The sequence below is a fragment of the Vipera berus genome, assembly GCF_964194415.1.
Source record: "Vipera berus genome assembly, chromosome: 2".
Lineage (NCBI taxonomy): Eukaryota > Metazoa > Chordata > Lepidosauria > Squamata > Viperidae > Vipera > Vipera berus.
In genome coordinates this window covers 241,493,369-241,515,373 of record NC_138203.1, presented here as the reverse complement: position 1 = coordinate 241,515,373, position 22,005 = coordinate 241,493,369, and the positions used below count along the sequence as shown (strand labels likewise).

At 41.8% G+C, this 22,005-nt stretch overlaps 1 long non-coding RNA gene across 2 annotated transcripts in view; it reads right to left on the bottom strand.

The window, feature by feature from the left end:
- LOC308660976 overlaps positions 1-22,005 on the bottom strand; it is a 39,195-nt gene that overhangs the window by 673 nt on the left and 16,517 nt on the right. The gene's annotated exons all lie outside the window — the stretch shown is intronic.

Below are 22,005 nucleotides of genomic sequence, written 5' to 3'. Positions count from 1 at the left end.
GAGGTTTGGTAGCTAATAACACCACTTTTTTTTGGAGTAATACCATAAAATTATATATCACTGGAAAGATAATTTAATCAAGAATGTAATGCAATAACTTTTAAGAAGGATTTGCTATTAGAATAGCAGTTATAAAGAAGAAAAGTGAAACACGTAGAAAAAATGAGATATACAAAAATTATCACCATAGAAAAAATGAGATATACAAAAAATTATCACCATAGAAAAAATGAGATATACAAAAATTATCACGTTAGTTGGGTAACCTTTAGCATGAATTATGGACTTACGTCTTCCCATAGAGTGAACCAAGTCCTTTAGTTCTGCAGCTGTTATAATGTGAAACCAAGATTGAATGATTGTTTCTGTTAACTGGGTTTTATTGCTGGGTCAATTCTGACTAACAAGTTTCTTTAGTCGGCTCCATAGATTTTCAATTGGGTTAAGGTCTGGGCTATTCCCAGGCCATTCCAGCAGTGGAATATGATTATCTTGAAAGCACTTTTTGCACACAGCAGTAACGTGACATGGAGCTGAATCCTGTTGAAATATAAATGCTTCATTGTCTTGGAAAAGATCAAGTGTGGAAGGCTTCAGTTTGGGCTCAAGTATTTCATTAATGTATTTTTGGCCATTTATATTCCCATTAATCACACAAATTCTGCCCACACATTTTGATGTCATACAACCCCAGATCATAACACTGACTGACTGTTTCACGGTACATGTAATGCAATCAGGATGCAAATCTTCTCCGATTCTTCTTACATATTTTATGCCATCACTACCAAACAGGGAGATTTTGGTTTCATCACCCCAAATAACACTGTCCCATTGTTCCTCTGTCCAGGTAACATGGGTTTTAGTCCAGTTTAGTCTTTTCAACCTTTGTTTGAGAGATAAAAGTGGATTTTTTCGTGGAATTCTAAATTTTAGGCCAAATTCCTGCAGTCTGCGCCGAACAGTCCTTGCACTCAACTTTACATTGCATGCGCCATTTCATCTTGTATACACCCAGATGATTTTCTTCTGTCACGTAGGCACAGTCTCTTAATTCTTCTATCATCACTTGCTGTTGTGCACCTTTTCCTGCCTTTACCAGTGTGGTTTTGTAGTGACTGAGTCTCCTTATACCTCTTTAAAAACTTAGAAATCTCACCTTTGGTTAAGTTTCCACCAATTTTTCTTCTAATTTCTTTATAACTGTAGCCTTGTGCACTTAATAATACTATTTTACATTGCTTTCTGGGTGACCAGTCAACTCTTTGCACCATTACTTTAATTTTATAACATTTTACAAGCTCACTAAATGAAAGAACACAAAAAAACCCAACCAACTTGATAGCGATCACATAACACACTTACATATGTTCTCCTCTCAGCTTCAATACATGACATCAACAACTGAATCCTACTGTGATTTGATTGGCTCATTGCCAAAACAAGATGACATTTGATTGGCTCTCTAAATATTCATGCTCACTGGCTACAATCAGATGAAGGAAAGCTACCTGATATCAACCTAAGCAAGTTGTGCTTCCTTTTTCTGGTTATTTGGTTATAACTTTTCATAGAATACAGATAATTGAACAAACTTTGTTGCATTACATGTTTGATTAAATTATCTTTCCATTGATATATAAGTTTATGGTACTACTCCCAAAAGAAGGGGTGTTATTAGCCATCAAACCTCAAATGTACACTTTTCCCAAAAGGTTTCCACAATTTTGGCCACTACTGTATGTTCCAAAAGTTATTTATATGGAGCTTCTCTGAAAGGTTTTTAATAGTTATCATGTCAGCATTAGCTATTACTTATTATTGAGTTATTATTAATTTCCAATGTATTTTTATTTAGAATTATAACTGTTTCATTACATTAACATTTATATTATGTTAACAGCTATAGACATTTTAATTGTGATTGAATTGTATAATCTATTGTAGTAAATGGCCAAGAGTCCTTGCTAGATTTCTCAGTTTACAAATTGAATGAATGAATAGATAAATGAGTTATTTCTATTGCCAGTGCTTTGTGGTCTATCTTGCCACTTTCAATACTCATAACCATTAAAGTGCTGAAGTAGGAATTAGGAAACCATGAGTCCCTCCTTTAGGCATAAAAACTAGCTGGACAGTTTTGGACCATTCGCTTTCTCTCAGCTTAATCCACCTCACAGAGTTGTTAGTTATGGAGAAAATAATTATGCTACCTTGAGTCAAACAAAATAAAGGCAGGAAATAAATCTAATAATCAAATAAATTGCTGACATTTGCATGCAGATTTTTAGACCACTTCTTCCATTGTTCATGCACCTCAGTTACATCTCAAATCATTTCATTTTAAATTTAATTTTATTTTATTTTAAATCTCTTTTCTTCTACTGAGGAATCTTTAGCTCGTCCTTTTTACCCACTTCCAAAACAATGTTTATTTCTATCAAAATCACTGTGCATTTGTCTGCCTCTCTTAATTACAACTTTTCCCTGCTTTACTCTATAGTCAATAAATATATTGCAACTTTTTTCTTAGTATACACTGCAATATGCAATTCTCATTTGCTACAGTAATCATTCTCTTATATTTTTTCTCAGCCCCTGCCTTTATTAATTATTCTACCAATTACCATTTTTCATATTTTCCATTAGTGAGATTCTATGAGCCTCCATATTATTTTATAATTATTTTCAGTATTCCAAGCAGAGTTCATGTTCTTTTGAAAACACATACACACACACAGGTGTCACAAAGTTATTCCTTCCTATTCTCCTCCTCCTTTTTTTTCTTTGTCCATTTTTTCCAAGTACCTCTTTGAAACCATCAAAATGGTCTGTTCAACATTCAGACCCTAACATCACCTCCAATTATCTAAACCTGAATCATAAATAAATCAGATTTATATTTAGTCGTTTGACATATACTGAATGCATAAAATAAATTTGAACCAATAGACTTTTTTCTCCAGATAATTGCCTGGACAAGTCCCTGCATTTTTTTTTGGAAAGATTTCAGAAGTGGTTGCTTCCTAGGACTAAAAATGAAAGACTGGCCCAGAGTCACCTACGGTAGCTAACTTTATGTCTAAGGTACGATCAATGGTCTCCCAGTTTTAAACAAAATTCAGTTTTATCCCACATGAGGGTAAAAAGCAGAATATGTAACTTAATTACAGCCTTGCAAGCCAACTTAGGGTTGTCTGCATCCCACCAAGCAGAAAAAAAATATAAAATGTAATGAAGATATCATGCCTGTTCCTTTATCTGACTCTACTCTTGTGGAATATTAGCTCAGCACTAATGCAATTGTTCCCATATGCAGAGTAGCTCCTCTGATTAATCCACAGGACTGTTTCTAAGTTCATATATCTATTCTATCCTTAGTCTGAGCTCCAAGACTTGCCTCTACCATGCCAATGGGTAAGAGCATTAACTGGGTCCTCCAGTAGAAGTCTACTTCATTTGATCTTCCCAAAGGTTTGAAAGAACAGACAAATCAGACATTTTGGGGTTTAGAATGCTTACAGAGCTGATCTAGTTTACTCTGAGAAGTGGAAGAGGGGTTCTGCCATTCTTCTACCACTCTGCCAAGTAACTAAGTACGGTATTGCTTAAGGCACCAAGTTAACTATGGAGCTAAATTTTGAGGAGGAAAAAAAACAAATTGAAAATATTTTTCATGGGCAGGAAAATGTTGATTACACAGTTTGCCTTGGAGTCCAGTTGCAGCCAACTGGCCTAGGGCAATCACTGACTTATTACAGGCTCTCTTAATGCAAAGCCCGGCAAGATGAAAGAGAAGATAAGCAGGCTAAAAGTTGACTTATAATTCAAAACTGGAAACAAGACACCACACCAGAGCGCAGCAGCCTACCTTAAGCTCCAACAGCTGTTGGGACTCAAAAGGATCAACCATGAGGGCTCCTCCCTAAATGTCACATTTTGCTCTTGGGCACCTCTGTTATTCTGCTAAAACGATTCCTAACCTTACCAGTCAGAACAGTGCTTATGACCCCCCCCCCAGGACAGACTTGTTAGAATACAAATCTACTAGTACTCCTTGACTAAACAAAATAATCATCTTTTATAAATCCAGTTTTAAACGGTAGCTTCCCCTCTGTATAAAGTCACTTACCACCCCTTTATTTTTGTCTGAAAAAGTGCTTTCTTTCAGCCATGACTGAAAATGGCTGCATAGTTATGGCTCTTTATTATGTGTGTGTAGGATTATCAAATATAATTCCGGCAAGCTGTTAAATTAAGAATCAGAACTTTTCCTGGAGTGTTTTAATAGGCTTCGAGAGATGCTCTTGTGGTCTGCCAATCTCATTTTATCTTCCATCAGCATCCATAATACACTTACCCCACAGTCATTTTTCTGCACTAAAAAGGTAAAGGTTCCCCCGCACATGTGTGCTAGTCGTTTCCGACTCTAGGGGCCGGTGCTCATCTCTGTTTCAAAGCCAAAGAGCCAGCGCTTGTCTGAGGACGTCTCCGTGGTCATGTGGCCGGCATGACTAGACGCCAAAGGTGCACGGAACGCTGTTACCTTCCCACCGTAGTGGTCCCTATTTTTCTACTTGCATTTTTTTACGTGCTTTCAAACTGCTAGGTTGGCAGAAGCTGGGATGAGTAACAGGCGCTCACTCTGTTACGCGGCACTCGGGATTCGACCCACCAAACTGCTGACCATCTGATCGACAAGCTCAGCTTCCTAACCCACTGAGCCACCGCGTCCCTATTTTTCTGCACTATATATAGGCAATTTTCACCAAAGGTGTATATGTTTGACTACTTAGCAAAGCATATAGTCACATGAATAATAATAGAACTGTTTATTAGCAGACAGTGAATTCAGAATCTGCCTCAACACAGAAGTGTTAGTTCAGCCAGTCTGTGTTCACGTTGAAAGTATCACTGTAAATTGAAAAGAATTCTCCAGAAAAATATTGTATACTAGGACCATCTGCATGCTATGCTGAATTATATGCCTGGTCTAATAATGTGCAGGTTCGCATCCCACCAGGCTCAAGGTTGACTCAGCCTTCCATCCTTCCGAGGTAGGTAAAATGAGGACCCAGATTGTTGGGGGCAATTAAGCTGACTTTGTAATAATGCCGCTTGGGGGGGGTGTGTGAAAGCCCTAATAAGCAGGCATATACATAGAATGAAGGCTACTACTACTACTGCTAAGTTTGTAAGCCGCCCTGAGTCTTCGGAGAAGCGCGGGATATAAATGGAATTAAAATAAAAATAAATAAAATAAATAAATGATTGCACCATGTGCACCTCCTGGCTCCAAATGTGATTGGGTATAAATAGTTAATCAACCAATGGATTAATCTATATCTGGAGCTGTGTTTTCATCTGTTTGGGAGAAGCCAGAGACTAAGGCCCTCTGCATATTTACATCAAATAATGTCTTTGTTGTCTTGTTTTACCCTGACAAATAAAGCCAGAATACCTTATTTTGATACGTCACAGACTTTGTTGGTTAGCTGGCTAATTTCTTGCACATATTCACATATGTCAGTGGGGTGACGTGGTAGCATTCACTGCTAAAGAAGGTTAAGCCTTAGGCGGGACACATGCATGTTATTGATGAATCATACAAATGCATTATTCATAATGTAATTTCCTATTTGCATGGGAGGCCATCTTCCTTTACTGAAAAACAATCACAATGGACTTTAACAGCTGCTGTGCTCTTTAGTTTTCTGCAAGCTGGATTTAAAAACTGTGGAAATACTATGCAGACTTTGTTACATGGACAGTCTTGGAGTATATTTGTCCTATTCCTCTACTGGAAGACGTACCTCCAAAAAATAACATGATTCAAGTGAAGTCTGCAAGTAATAGCTGATAAGCTGGACAGCCCACTCAGTTGGTGGGGTCATCGGCTCACTGGGGATTGCCAGCTTGAATTACCACATTCTCTCAAACATCCTCAGCCTAATGTATTGAGGGATATTAAAACTGGGTGGCTTCTAAGATGAAAAGAAGCCCATCACTTAGGGCAGGAATTCCCAACCCCTGGTCCGTGGACTGGCACTGGGCCGCGGCATGCCAGCAACCGGGCCATGCAAACAAGCAAAGCCCCATCCATGGGATGCAGGCAGCACATGAAACCATGCCCCCTCTGGTCCGTGGAAAAATCTTTCTCCATAGAACCAGTCCCTGGTGCCCAAAAGGTTGGGGGCCACTGACTTAGGGAGTGAGCAAGGCCGACTGGGCGGAATCCAGCGGGGTGGAGAGGGCAGGTCTTGGTTTTACCATTTGGGGTGAGTTTGACCCTGTGTCTTTGTATGATGTGGACAGAATTATGCATAGACTGAGTGCTACAGCCTGTTTATTGGACCCATGTCCCTCCTGGCTAGTTTCGGCTGCCGGGGAGGTGACAGGGGGCTGGCTCCAGGCAGTTGTCAATGCTTCATTGACAGAGGGTGTCTTCCCCTCTGCCTTAAAAGAGGCGGTGGTAAGGCCCCTCCTCAAGAAGCCTGCTCTGGACGCAGCCTCGTTAAATAACTATCGTCCTGTCTCCAACCTTCGCTTTGTAGCGAAGTTTGTTGAGAGTGTTGTGGCACGTCAGCTTCCGCATTTCCTGGATGAAGCGGACTATCTGGACCTGTACCAGTCCGGTTTCAGACCCAGTTACAGCACGGAAACGGCATTGGTCACACTGGTAGATGATCTCTGGCAGGCCCGGGACAGGGGTTGCTCCTCTGTCCTCGTCCTACTTGACCTCTCAGCGGCGTTTGATACCATCGACCATGGTATCCTGCTGCGATGGCTCGAGGGGTTGGGAGTGGGAGGCACTGTTTTACGGTGGTTCTCCTCCTACCTCTCCGGCCATTCGCAGTTTGTAGCGGCAGGGGGGCAGAAATCTACCCCAAGGCCCCTTTCCTGTGGGGTACCTCAGGGATTGGTTCTCTCCCCCCTCCTGTTTAACATCTATATGAAGCTGCTGGGTGAGATCATCTGTGGCTTTGGGGTGAGGTATCACCAATATGCAGATGATACCCAGTTGTTTATCTCCACCCCAAGCCAACCCAGTGATGCCCTTGAAGTGATGTCCCGGTGCCCGGTGCGGGTCTGGATGGGAAGGAACAGGCTCAGACTGAACCTATCCAAGACTGAGTGTCTGTGGATACCGGCATCTCGCATTGTCCAACATGTTCCATCTCTTTTGATGGGGGGAGAGCTTTTGCCCCCCTCAGAAAGGGCCCGCAACTTGGGTGTCCTCCTGGATTCACAGCTTAATCTGGAAGATCATCTAACCGCCGTAACCAGGGGGGCCTTTGCACAGGTTTGCCTGGTGCGCCAGTTGCGCCCCTTTTTGGACCGAGATGCCCTATGCACAGTCACCCACACCCTTGTCACTTCTCGCCTGGATTACTGCAATGCTCTCTACATGGGGCTGCCCTTGATGTGCACCCGGAGGCTTCAGCTGGTGCAAAATGCAGCTGCGCGGGTGCTTATCTCGATACTCCCATGTTACACCTCTCCTGTGCGAGCTGCATTGGTTTCCGGTTGCCCTCCAGGTGCAATTCAAGGTGCTGGTAATTAACTTTAAAGCCCTACATGGCTTAGGCCCGGGGTACTTGCGAGACCACCTGCTGCCAATGTCAACCTCCCATCGCCCAGTTCGCTCCCACAGAGTTGGCCTCCTCAGGGTTCCGTCGGCCAGGCAATGCTGGCTGGCGACCCCCAGGGGGAGACCCTTCTCTGTGGGCGCGCCGACCCTCTGGAATGAACTGTCTCTGGAGCTGCGGACGGCCCCTGACCTTCGATCCTTCCACCGTGACCTGAAGACATGGTTGTTCCAACAAGCGGGCCTGGACTGACCATGGTTTTTAATTTGGCTTTTATTGTGTAAATTGTCCCGTATTTCTTATATTCATTGTTTAATTATTTTTAATTTTTGTATTTTATGTCTCTTAATTTTTATTGTTGTGAGCCGCCCTGAGTCCTTAGGGAGAAGGGTGGCATATAAATTTAATAAATCCAAATCCAAATCAGCAAGGGCAGCCAAAGCACCAACAGACTGGTTGCCATGGGAACCCACACATCTGACGGTGAGACTGCAAGTGTATTTAACATATGTGTAAATTATACCCTTCATTCATGAAATGAAGCTGGTTGCACCACTGTAATTTCAGATGATATGACTTTCTACTTTTTCCTTTTTTACAATCAGGCATCTTTGTAATAGACCAGGTGATGCAGCACTGTTGCCAAGTTTACTTTGTTAGCATGATCACTTATCTTCCAACATGCAGTCCTGAGCCTCAGCAAAATCATCACCCTATGTTCCCCAAACTTAGTGCTTCACAGCCCTCTCAAAGCGATTTACAGAGTCACCACGTTGCCCCCCCCAACAATCTGGGTCCTCATTTTACTGAACTCAGAAGGGTGGAAGGCCAAGTCAACCTTGAGCTGATGAGGATTGAACTTCTGGCAGTCGGCAGAATTAGCCTGCAATACTGCATTCTAATTACTGCGCCACCTTGGCTCATACATCATACAGATGTCAATGGGCTTGCCAGTGAAGCCAAAAGATTTCTGGCATTAACTGAGTAGCCTTCACTGTGGATCATCAGCCCCCAAAAGTGCATTGGCAGTAGGACAGAGGGAAGTGAGAGAGAGAGCTCACTTTCCCACACAGAGCCTGTCACCTGTTTTTCAGGTTACTATTAAACTTTGAAAAGACCACTAAATCCATGTTTAGGAAATATCTCCCCAGACAGCTGACAATAAAGGCTTGTTCGCTTAGTGCTGTGGGAGGACTCCTTCCCACTTTACCCTCCAAATACTTGCCCCCATGCCCGTCATCTCTTTTTAGAGCTTTTTTTTTAACAGAGGGTTGGCTCTCTTCCGAAACTATTTAAAAATAGCTCTAAACCCAACTGGCAGTGACAGTAGCCATTCAATAATATGGAAAAGCTTCTTTCCACTTCGCTCCTCAACTGCTGTTTTCCACACCTCCCTTTCCACTCTTTTAGAGATATTTGAGAACAATCTCTTTCTCTCTGTCTTCTCGAAAGGTGCACCCAGCCAAGAAGAAATCCTCTTCAGAAGCAACTGCAGGTGTTTTGTTGCAACTGAGAGAAGGTGCAGCTAAGATTTTTTTTTTAATCCCATTTATATCCCGCCCTTCTCCAAAGACTCAGGGCGGCTTACAATTTAAGCACAAACCAATGTGCTTAGCAACAGCCTTCATTCTATGTATATGCCTGCTTATTAGGGCTTTCGGGGGGGCCCCAAGCGGCATTATTACAAAGTCAGCTTAATTGCCCCCAACAATCTGGGTCCTCATTTTACCTACCTCAGAAGGATGGTGCAGTGTATGCCTCCCAGTATACACAAAGGACAGCACAGCAGGAGGCTGATGGTGCAGATCAGCAGAGGGGTTGGACAGCTCCGGGCGATAACTGCTCACTCAGGATAAGCCTAATGAGTTAAGCTGTTGACAGCCCCAGGCATGGTCAGCCTGGTGGGGAGCCAGGATCTACACCCATTGTCACCTGCACTGGCAGGAAGCCCAGGTTTGAACTGATTGGATGCCATCCACCTGGGCAGGTACAAATAGACGCCAGGCTTCCCTGTTTCCCCAGTTCATTCTGTTCAGAATAAACTCATCTTTACCCCAGCTCTGTGTCCGTCTCTATGTGAAGCACGCGACTTTACAGATGGAAGGCTGAGTCAACCTTGAGCCTGGTGGGATGCGAACCTGCACTAATTGCAGGCAGCTGGTGTTACTTAAGGAGGCATTAGCCCACTGCTCCACCAAGGCTCTTTTTTACCTTTGGCAAACAGTTTTAAGCAGCAGCTGGAATCCAACTTTCTGCAGGTGTCTGTTGTCCCCCCTCTGATTATTGACAATGTCCAGTCTTCAGGATAAGTGTCACTTGGATTTAACCCTCACAAAAGTAATTAGATGTGAAATAGGGAATAAGAAGTTTGTTAACCATTTAAAAAAATGATAGCCCAAGAGTGAACATTTTTCTTCCTATTTAAAACAAGAGAAAAAGCATTGATAAGCACTGGGTAAAATTTACTCGGTGACCTTCTGTTGCTGTCATCTACGGCATAATCGGAATTTTCAGAGTAATACCCACAAAGAAGAATAGATCAAAGGATTAAATCTGGAGATCAACAGAGATGGAAAAGGGAGATGACATCACATATTTTGCTTAATTCTGCTTTGAATCTCAGGCTTGTCCCCTAACATGCCCCTCCAATGGAACTTTTTGCTTTTGGCAAAGCAGGAATGGCAATAAATCTGTTTTCCCAAACAGATAGCCGTCTTACCACTACATGCTTTAATTGCAAGCTGTCTAATTGAAAAACTGTCTGCTGACTTCTGACTTCTTGAATTAAAAAATATGGCCATTCAAACAGTATTGAAAACCATTTCCTTCAACTTAATTTAAGCTTTCCTTATCATCTTGTTCCAAAAACTGCTTGCGTTTTCTATACACATTTGCTCTTCCATCATTTGGAATGGTAAGCCTGGACAATGGGGGGGGTCCCCACTGAAGTAGCATATATCTCAAAATTATATCAGTGTACTTTTGTGGCCAAAACCTGGCTTACCTAAAGCCACCAAATCACATTTACTGTATTACTATGCAAACAATAAAACAGAAATGGTGAATGCTCCAACACTGGAAGTTTTTAAGAAGAGACTGGACAGCCATTTGTCCGAAATGGTATAGGGTTTCCTGTCTGAGCAGGGGGTTGGACTAGATGACCTCCAAGGTCCCTTCCAACTTCTTCTTCTTCTTCTTCTTCTTCTTCTTCTTATTATTATTATTATTATTATTATTATTATTATTATTATTATTATTATTATTATTATTATTATTATTATTATTATACCCTTTGCAAATCATTACCAGTTTGCTGATGAGCAAAGGCAGAACCATAGCATATAAGTACCATTACAATACCTATATCTTGTATACAGTACTTACAGTGTGATCAGGGTTAGAATTGCCAATAAAGAAGTGAAAAGCTAACTTTGACTATTTAAAACAACAATAGCAAAGGAAAATTACATTTTAGACATTGTGTCTTTCTACATACACATCAATATGCAATAGGTGCCAGTTGTGAATGTATTTAAATATGAGTAATTTGCTCTCATTAATGCAGCTGTCTATGCAGAACTCCTATTTCTAAATTTTATAGAAGGATTTACTGATGCAATTATGTTGATCCAGAAAGAATGCTTTTTAATTTAAAAGTAGCTCATAATGAGGATAAAAAGGCAGTTCAAAAGTTGAAAACAGTGACTGCATTGGGCACTTTTGCCCAAACCTATCTGTTTAATTTTCAATCAGTGAACCAGAAGTGCTTCATCAGAAACAATAACCAAAAAGACAAATCCTAGGATATCATGTCAACACAATGATCTTTTTATTTTTTATTTTGGTCTCTATCTATTTAGACAGAATGCAAAAATGCATTGAATAATACCACAGCTACAGATTGTTTGGGGCCCAGCAGAATATAGGTAGTCCTTGACCTACAAACACAACTGGGCCCAGAATTTCTGTGGCTAAGCAAAACATCTGTTAAGTGGGTTTTGTCTTGCAATCCCCTTTTGCGACCTTCTGACAAGCAAAGCCAATGGGGAAGCCAAATTCACTTAACAACCATGTTACCATCTTAGCAACGGCAGTGATTCACTTAACAATTATGGCAGGAAAGGTCATAAAACGGGCCAAAACACACTTAACAAATGTTTTGCTCCATTTTATGACCTTTCTTGCCACAGCTGTTAAGTGAATCACTGCAGTTGTTAAATTAGTAACACAGCTGTTAAGTGAAACTCGCTTCCCCATTGACTTTGCTTGTCAGAAGTTCGCAAAAGGTGATCACGTGACCCCAGGACCCTGAAATTGTCATAAATATGAACTAGTTGCCAAGCGTCTGAATTTTGATCAACTAACACATTGGGATGCTGGGAAAAATGGTCACAAGTCACTTTGTTCAGTGCCATTGTAACATTGAACAATCACTAAACCAATGGTTGTAAGACGAGCACCACCTGTAATACAAACCAGAGAGGGGTTTGTGCAGGGACCTTAACCCCAACAATGTCTGTTCAGACTGATCACAGCACTGTAGCACCAACAACCATCCGTCCTCCAACTCTTTTTCAAATCCAGTGTTTGCCACTGTCCCTCAGTGGCAAACATACAATACAAGCTACTAACCATTTTTTTGTTCTCTCTCTCTCTCTCTCTCAGAAGCTTCTGGAAAACCTTGTGGACTCTCTATTACCAAGTCATTCCTGGCTCCTGTTTTCAACACAACTCTGTTTTGTCAGGTAAAAGCTAGATGCTTGTCGAGGCCTTGAGAGAGAAGTGGAAGAGGAAAACAGTGGAAAGCTGCAGTGCTTCTTCCTGCTGGCCTGACTTGCTTTTAAAAGCACTTTTGTGATGCAGATCACAGCACAGCAGTTGCTCAAGTATAGCATTGATGGATTCGAGGCAGTGATTTTTCAAGCACAGGGTGGCGTGAGGGGTGGGTGAAGCAACCATATTACTGTAAAAAAACAAAAAGATTTCCCTTTCCCCCACCCTTCCCCGTTTTAATTTGCTTTGAAATTAGTGGGAGTTTTGCCACTTGCTTCCATTGTGCAGCTAGGTTCCCCCTGTTGAAGGAAAAGTCTTCATCATGGTTCAGTCCAAGCCAGGAATAAACAACATGGTGACTGCTTTCGAAAGAAAGTTGCAGTTTATTAAAGAGGAGAGCCAGAATTGAAAGATGGCTCTGGAAGAAAAGAGAGAGAGCACATGTAGGGAGTGGGTTTTTATACTCTCTGGGGCTCTTGAGGTTGTTTCTTGTTCCTGTTTGAGGCTTTGTATTTCCTGGGTCATGTATTCTGACCTGAGTCTGGGTGTGCCCTTTGGCATCTGTGGGTTAATCCTATTATGTCCTGTCTTAGAGTTTGGGTGGGATATGTAGAGTTTAGGTGTCTTTGTCGTCCTAAGCTTCTAGCTGGGGGCCTCCAACCTTCCAGGATTATTTACATCTACATTTCTACAGAGCTGGTTTCTGCTTGGGGGAGGGAGACTTGGGGCTATTAAGAAAAAACTGGGCATGCTTTTCTGCCTCTTTTAAGATTCTTTGACGAAACTTAATATTTTCCCTTTAATATTTCCTTCTCGGGGGGGGGGCTGACTTCCCACACCCCATACAGCTCCAAAATGGATGTTGAGTGAATGTTACAAAAGGCTATTTGACAGTGCCAAGAAAATAGGGGAGAGAAAGAGGTTGAGGGAGAAGCAGCCTGCCTTTATCACACCCAAAGCTCTTTCCTACAGGCTGTCTGGCCATGTCACTGTCCTTCGAACTCCTCTGCACTCATTCATTTTTTCCTATCCAGTGAGCATGAACAATTGCACACTGCACCCTATCTGCATTTTATTGCTTGAATCCATCAGCAGCTTCTTCACAAAGAAAAAGCTCCTGTAAATGGGTTTTTAAAATGAGTTTTCTTGCCAAACACTGCAGAGATGTTTATTCCTATTTGGAGCCCATACAGGCTTTAAAGTTGTCATAGAAAGAAAGATAAAAGCAAGCTGTATATAATTATTCTCCATCACCACCAATCTTGTAAACATTTTCTCTCTTTCGTAATCGATGGTGACTGATTTTATATGTCACATTGTTATGGTGAAGCTGGTTTGGTTTGGGGTTAATATGTGATTTGAACCCAGCCAATTGTGATTTAGACAACAAATCATAGTTAAAAGAAACCAGGGCACAGCAGAGATTGCAGATCAGCCTTTATCTTGGTATTACATAAGTCACATAAGTGAAATGGGCAGCTATATAAATTGAAATAAACAAAACTATTTCTGCTTCATGATATCTTTGTTGCAGGTGCTCTGGCTCTTGTTTTTTGGACTGACTTTGGGGTTTTTCTTGGCATTGGACTCCATCTACTCTTCCCTTATCTGTCTGTAATTCATGCTGAAGTCCAGGATTGCCAGTTGATGCTGCTATACAGTATATTATTCAGTACTCCAGATAGCCTGGCAATCCACACCTTCAAATTAATGCTGATCTCTTTTTTCTCTATAATGTACAGCAATGGTCCCCAACCTTTTCAGCTTTTTGGATTGGCAGCGGTGGCGGCAGGCGTGGGGGGGGAACGTTTTCAGACATGCGCCCACATGTACTAATGGAGTTTGCACACTCATCTGCTGTTTGCACAGCCTGGTTCCCAACAGGCTGCAGACAGGTGGACCAGGGGTTGGGGGCCACTGCTGTACAGGAAGCATATAGATCCTCTATCCAGGGAAGGAGAGGAAGGGAGAAATTTAAATCTTAAATCTCTCAGTCATGTACCTACAAATATTTGTCTTTCCCATACAGCAATTTGGGGATAAATTGAAGAGGGGAGATTTTCATTTTGTGCCAATAATTTTTCCTTTTTTCAAAGAAAGTGTCTTGGGAGGTGGAAAGTAACTGGAAGCATTAATATTTCCCCCCCCCCCCTATTTCAGGCTTTCATGTGACTATATGAAATGTATGTTTCCTTTTGGGGGAAGGAGGGAGGGAGGGAAGAGGGAAGAGGGAAGAGGGAAGGGAAGGGAAGGGAAGGAAAGGAAAGGAAAGGAAAGGAAAGGAAAGGAAAGGAAAGGAAAGGAAAGGAAAGGAAAGGAAAGGAAAGGAAAGGAAAGGAAAGGAAGGGCCTTCTATATGCTATCTATTTAACACAGTAAATAGTTTTAATCTCATTTAATCTCACTTGGTTTTAGAATTCATTCTCAGGGCATCTTTTGTGCCATGGAGTCTGATACTTATCTAAGTATCTGAAGATTTCTATTCATTCGTTCGTTCGTTCATTCATTCATTCATTCATAGTTTTTTTAAAAAACCTGTTCACTTTATAGTTATTTTATAGTACCTGTTTCTCTTTGTATTGCTACATTACACTACTAATTTCTTTTTATTGTAATGTAATGACAGGCTACCTAAGGCTCCTGGTGGGTGGATTCCGCAGCTCTTGTTCTCCTCTATGGTATTGGCAAGAAGGATGGGAGTAGAGAAGAAACCTGCTCTCTTTTTTTTTATTTAAAAAGTTTTACAATACATTTTGACTTTAATCCCCCCCTCCCCCACCCCCACCCAACCCTCCCTATCCCTTCCCCCCATTCCCTCCTCCCCCCCCCTGACTTCCCAGAGCTAAATACAGGGTATAAAATCAAAAAACAAACATAAGCACCCCTATGTTATCAGCAATAAACTATTAGTTCTATCTCCCTCTAGCTCATGTAAAATGAATACAAACAATATTAATATTACAAATAAAGTAAAAAAGAAAAACAGAAAAACAGAAAAGAGCTTTACTCAGAATAGATTTTCTTAATCCCAGTCCTTATTCATATTAATTTCAAAGAAAAAAAAACAAATTCTCAGTTACGCGCCAAAAGCGCCTATCTATTAACCTTAATAATCTCCAACCAAACTAAACCATAATCAAAAATAATTCTTGCATATATCACACCAAATGTCTCGCAGTTCCAAGTCATCCTTGAGTTCAAATAAAAAGAGTAAAAAAAAAAAGGGTTCATCAGTCTGTAAGACAACTTGTTGTTAATTAGGAGCTTGCATACCCATTCTTAGTTCAACACACACTTTTAGTCCATAACCCTAATATACTTTTCTAACAAGCAAATAACATCCATCTTAAATTGTGTTAAATATTAAAAAAAACTTTCTTTCTCCTCTATGATAAATTTAATCCATTAAGATACTAATGTAAAAATTTAATCAGCAATCTTAACGCCCCAAAACTTTTGGAGCACGTCTGTCATGACCCCCAAAACTTCTTTGGACCGTGCCCCTCCCACATCTTCACTGTAAATACACTTTGGAGATTCCATAACTATCTGCTGGTCTTGCTCTTGCTCTCGTCTCGCTCTTCTTAGGGCGGCACGCGTCTTCCTCTGGCCTCCTGCAACATCCAATGAAACTGTATCTTGATCCCCTCCAACACCATTGTCCTCTATCTGTCTGTCTGCAACATCTTGAAGCTTTCCCTCGCCGTATCCCTTAACAGCTTCCAAAAATAATAGGGGGGTTGCTTTTAACACATTGCTATAAAAATCACGTGCCTGGGCCACAGTAACCAGACGATGTCTTTTACCTTCGTGCATCACCACCAGTCCAACTGGAATCTCCCATCTAAACTTAATATCACATTTCTTAAGTTCCTGTACTAAAAATGCAAAATCTTTCCTTCTCCTTAAAATCTTCGGAGGAATCTCTTTTAAAACCAAGACTTCTTGCTCAGCCACTACCAGTTTAGTATCATAGGCAGCTTGAATAACTTCATCTCTAATTACTCTCTTTGTAAAATAGACCACCACATCTCTGGGTAACTTCCTTTGTCTTGCAATCCATGAATTTACACGAAAAATTTTGTCCATATTTCCCTCAATTTCAGATGCTGGCTGGCCCAATACCCCTTCCAGAGCCTCAGAAATCAGCTGCTTTAAATCTTCTTTACAGTTCTCCTTTAAACCCCTGATTCTAATAGCATACTGCATCTGATGATACTGAGCAAGGCTCAATTCTCCGTCCATTTTATCCCTTATATTTTCATTTTCTGATACCTTTGCTTGTAATATAGAGTTCTTTTGACTGAGATCCTTCACTTTTTCATCCAGCTGTTGCACACATTCAGCTACAGATTCAATCATAGACAACATGTCCACCCTCATTGCTCTAAACTTCTCTTCCATCTTCTTCTCCAGTTTCTCCTCCAACTTTTTCAGCTTTTCATCCATCATGTCAGACATCAATTGTGAATGCTTTCCAAGAGCATCTTGTAAATCCTTAAGCGTCAATGCCGGAGGAGGTGCAGGAGGAAGCAAAGCTTGCAATGAGGTCTGTTGCACCAGGGAAGACCCCGCACTCCGAAGAGCTTTAGAAGTTTTAGCCGCCATCTTCCCCCACTTTCACTTATTGCGCACTTTCACTTTAAAGCTATAAAATCCATTGAGCTAGAGAGTAAAGATAAGAGTCCACATCACCTTGACCTCCTGTACCGCTCTGCCTGCATCTTGATAATCAAAAGTATTTCCTTTTGGCAGGGGTGGTTGCTAACGCCTGGCTCTGCTCCATAAATCCCGGAGCAGGGGCGCTGCGCAGCTCGGAGCAACCCAGGCTTCGGGGGGGCTCAATCCTTCAGCCGCCCAAACTCTCAGCTCAGGCGGCCCCGGAGAGCTCAACCCCTACCTGGGGTCTCACCCCCTCCTCTTCTCCCAAGGAGGGGGCTTCAAATCCATCTAAACAGCTGATCGGCGCTGTTTACGATGGAAAAACACAGCTGCGGAGTAGGCAGCCCGAAAACGGCTGTCTTCGGCGTCGCGTCGCCACCGGAAGCCAAAACCTGCTCTCTTTTCACTCCCCACCTCGTTTCTCTGCTACTATGAGTTGATAGGAGACATCAGTGGAAAAGTCCTGACTTTCCTTCTGCCAAAGGTTCAATTGCTCATAAAATGAGTGACTCGGGACTGTGCCATTAAACAGCCCTTTAGTGCCAGTGCCACCCATATACAGTACTGTATGCCCTCTGCTATTCCCCAATAGCTTCTGGGGAGGAAGGCCATATCCTAGTACAGTGGTGGTGAACCTATGGCACGCGTGCCAGAGGGGGCACTCAGACCCCTCTCTGTGAGCACACGTGCTGTTGCCCCAGCCTCGCCTCCCCCCACAGCCCCCTCCTCACCAGTAGCCCCCCCTGGAGGAGAGTCGCCCCTGGGGACCGCCCACACAGAGCAGCACAGCCAAGGACATGGCAGCCAGGCAGCAGGGAGAAGACTCCACCCTTGCACCCCGTCATGCACAGATGATGCTGTGGGGTGCCGGCGGAGGGCAGGGCTGCTATGGTGCTGCAAGGCCACCTGGGTGATCTGTGGCAGGCTGTGGAGGCAGTGGGTGGGTGGGCGGGACGGAAGCAGGGGCAGAGCAGGTGGGCTGGGGGTGGGCTGGGGGGGCGGGGCGGTTTTTGGGCACTCGGTCTCTAAAAGGGTTGCCATCACTGTCCTAGTATCACATCCACAGTGTTTAACACACACACCCGCTCAAATAAGTTATCCAGACCTAATCCACATATCAAAGGTCTGCAAACACAAACAGAATTAATTAATTATGTCTCCCAGAGGAACTGTATGTTCCCAAGAATAAACATACCTATATATGCACCCCTCAAATGTCACCCTAGAATCAGCACATAGACACCTCAAGTTCCCCCTATAAAAATGATGGTGTAGCTAATGGCTGTATTAGATTGCACAAGTTTCTTCAAACTACCCCTTTTCCTGCTTTGCTTGACTCTCTGGCATTCATGTTGGCTTTCTACCAGCTTTTTGGTATGCAATTGTCTGCCATCAAGTTGATAGCCACCATAGTCTTTTTCCAAGATAACCTGTCCCTAGCCTGGTCTTTTAAGTCTCCCGACAATGGACCCATCATTACAGGAATCAAGATAATCTCTCTTTTTGCTGATCACCCTCTTCTCTTTCCTTCCATCCTTCCCAGCTTCATAGACTTCTCAGGAGAGCTGGGTCTTTGCATGATGAGTCCCAAATATGATAATTTGGACCCAGACATGTATGCCTTCAGTGAGAACTCTACATTGATTGGTTCTATGATAGCTTTGTTTTCTTGGTTGTCCGTTGTATCAGGAGTGTTCTCTAATGTCAAGTTGAAAAAGTCAATGTTTTTTCTAACTTGCTTCTACAAAGTCCAACTTTCGCTTTCTCTGATGTCACAGAGAAAACCATTGCCTGTGTGATTCTGATATCAGTAGATATACTGTAGACACATCATGAAAACTGAATATCTTTTCTAAAGCCTTCATTACTACTGTCGAATGGCTGGGAGGTCCTGTCCTGTCCTTGGAGCTGGTTAGGGGAACGTAAATTCTTAATCCTAGCAGCTGTGGGGGCTGAAGGCATTTTGCTTATGAATACTGTGCCCCAGTCTTTCTGAATAAATTATGAAATCTGCATTTATAAATATTAGCCTCTGCTTGAGACAGGAAGACTGAGGACTGTTTTTTGTCTTTGTTAAGATTTTTCTCTATTTCTCCTTTAGGGGAAATATTCTATCCTGCCTTTTTCATTCTCGGCGGGTGGGGAGGGTGCTGACTCCCTACACTACTCTTCCAAATGCTAGTCTGTGTTATATTTCTTGAATGTATTTTCTTTACTGCAGACAGTTAATCCAAATGATCTACAACTTTAATATCTTCTCAGTTCTAAGACTAAGACTATTGTCATTAATTTGGTCTTCTTTCTATTTTTTCATTGTGCTTCTTGATTTTTCTAGAGCTTCCATATTATTTGCATTTTCAACTATCAGAGAAAGTCTTCAGCAGACTGCAAAGTAGACTTCCAGTTTGCCATGTGGCCACCATGGATGTCTGGAAGACGAGCTCTGTCTTCCTCGTCAAGTTTCGCATTGCTGGGGGACCCTGAAAAGGGTTGAAAGTCGCCCTGTAGGGGCGACCAGCAAGGAGGGGCCCTCGCTGGATCATGGGAGAGCAGTAGCTCTCCCACTAGAGCTGGTGCAACCCTCCAAACCGGCGGCCGAAAAACTGGCCATAGTAATATGGCCTGTCACTAGGCTGTGGACAGCCAAAGTCACACTTACAACCAGACAGCTTTAGAGCAGCCTGGAAGAGACTGGGTGAGACCTACCTCTCTTAAATCCTAACTATTTGTTTTACCTGCATAAGCTGCTAAAGTATTTTTCCCCCTGTGGAGAGGGAGGAGAGATTTTAGCCCTCCCTCTAGAAACAGTGGCAACCAATTATCCAGGGGAGTTTAAAACTTTGAAAAAATAACTAGATCCCAATCAGAATTTTATTTCCTAAAGTTTGTAGACTAAAATATTTTCTATTTTCTATTCTTTACTTTCTATTTTTACTGGAGATCTGGGTTTTTCCTTATAAAATAGAAGCAAAACTGGAAAGATTAAAATAACTTTGGGATTGAAAGGAAAACTTCAAATGGTAGGGTCGACATCTTGTGGCTAAACCTGATACTTCAACTTGTTATTGTTTAAGAGAGACTTGACTGACAGCCCAGAAAATAGATAAGACTCATGTAACCTTGAAACACCAGCTGTGAAAAGCTCAGCTGTGCTCTTTACTCAGTGAAAAAAAACTTTATTTCTGGACTCTTTGACTGTAAAGCTTTTAGTTTAACACATTATTATGGAAGAAGATAAGGAACAGATTTTCCCTATGGATGAAGATCAGGAACAAATCCTTTCTATGTTGAAAGCAATTCATCAAACCCTCCTTAGAGCTGGTGATGAAATAAGAGCCTACAGAAAAGAACAAGAAAGCAGCCCAGATATGCAAACTCAAACACTGATTACAACTAAAAAATCAACTATACAGAATACAACAGAAAAAGTGGAACAATTAAATATCATGACAGAAGATTTAACTGCTCAACAAACACAGATAATTGGAAAAGGATTCCAGAGGATTGGAAAAGAGCTGATGTAGTTCCCATCTTCAAAAAAGGAAAAAAAATGGATCCAGGAAATTACAAACCTATCAGCCTGACCCCAATACCTGGGAAGATTCTGGAAAAGATAATCAAACAACTGTGAGAGGGATCTCGGAGTCCTGGTGGACAATCACTTAAATATGAGCCAGCAGTGTGCTGCAGCTGCCAAAAAAGCCAACACAGTGCTAGGCTACATTAACGGAAGAATAGAATCAAGATCTCGTGAAGTATTAATACCACTTTACAATGCCTTGGTAAGGCCACTTGGAATACTGCATCCAGTTTTGGTCACCACAATGTAAAAAAGATGTTGATACTCTAGAAAGAGTACAGAGAAGACCAACAAAGATGATTAGGGGACTGGAGACTAAAACGTATAAGGAACAGCTGCTGGAATTGGGTATGTCTAGTTTAATGAAGAGAAGGACGAGGGGGACATGATAGCAGTGTTCCAATATCTCAGGGGCTGCCACAAAGAGGAGGGAGTCAAGCTATTCTCTAAAGCACCCAAAGGCAGGACAAGAAGCAATGGATGGAAACTAATCAAGGAGAGAAGCAATCTAGAACTAAGGAGAAACTTCCTGACAGTTAGAACAATTAACAATCTGCCTCCAGAAGTTGTGAATGCTCCAACACTTTATTAAAGCCAGAAAAGAAACTGACAATATGGAAAAAGGAAAAGATTCCCTATATAAATCAGAAGGACTCTGAGGATCAAGAAGAAGAACAGATGGAAGAGAAGATAAACAGTTCAGGACAACTACGTTGAGATGGGAAAACAAAGAGAGGACCTGCTAGGCCTTCTAGCCCTCTCAAAAAATGGTAACCGGATGGTTTTTTCAACGTCAAATAATTTATATAACAATACAAGGAGATTTGTTTGATGACTCAAAAGCACAGAAATGGAAGACAATTTGGCAAAGAAAGTAAGCTAGAATAAGACTGAAGAAGAATGGGGTTTTGACCTACTTACAGCATGAGAATTAAAATAGAATATACTCAAATAGGGACCACTACGGTGGGAAGGTAACAGCGTTCCGTGCGCCTTTGGCGTCTAGTCATGCCGGCCACATGACCACGGAGACGTCCTCGGACAAGCGCTGGCTCTTTGGCTTTGAAACGGAGATGAGCACCGGCCCCTAGAGTCGGAAACGACTAGCATGCATATGTGGGGGAACCTTTACCTTTACCTTATACTCAAATAGATAAAATGTGTATTTTGAATATAACATATTGTTACGAATGGTGATAAAGAAAATTTTGTTTATTTAAAATTTAGAACTATAAATATTAACAGTTAAATATGAATATTGATTTGCTCAAAAGGTCATGTAAAGGTGATAAGATATATATAATCTAAAAATTTATTGATGAATGTAATAAATATGTCTTGACAGTGGTAAGAATGAAAATTATTAGCTTAAATATGAGATAATAGATACAAAGAGGAAGA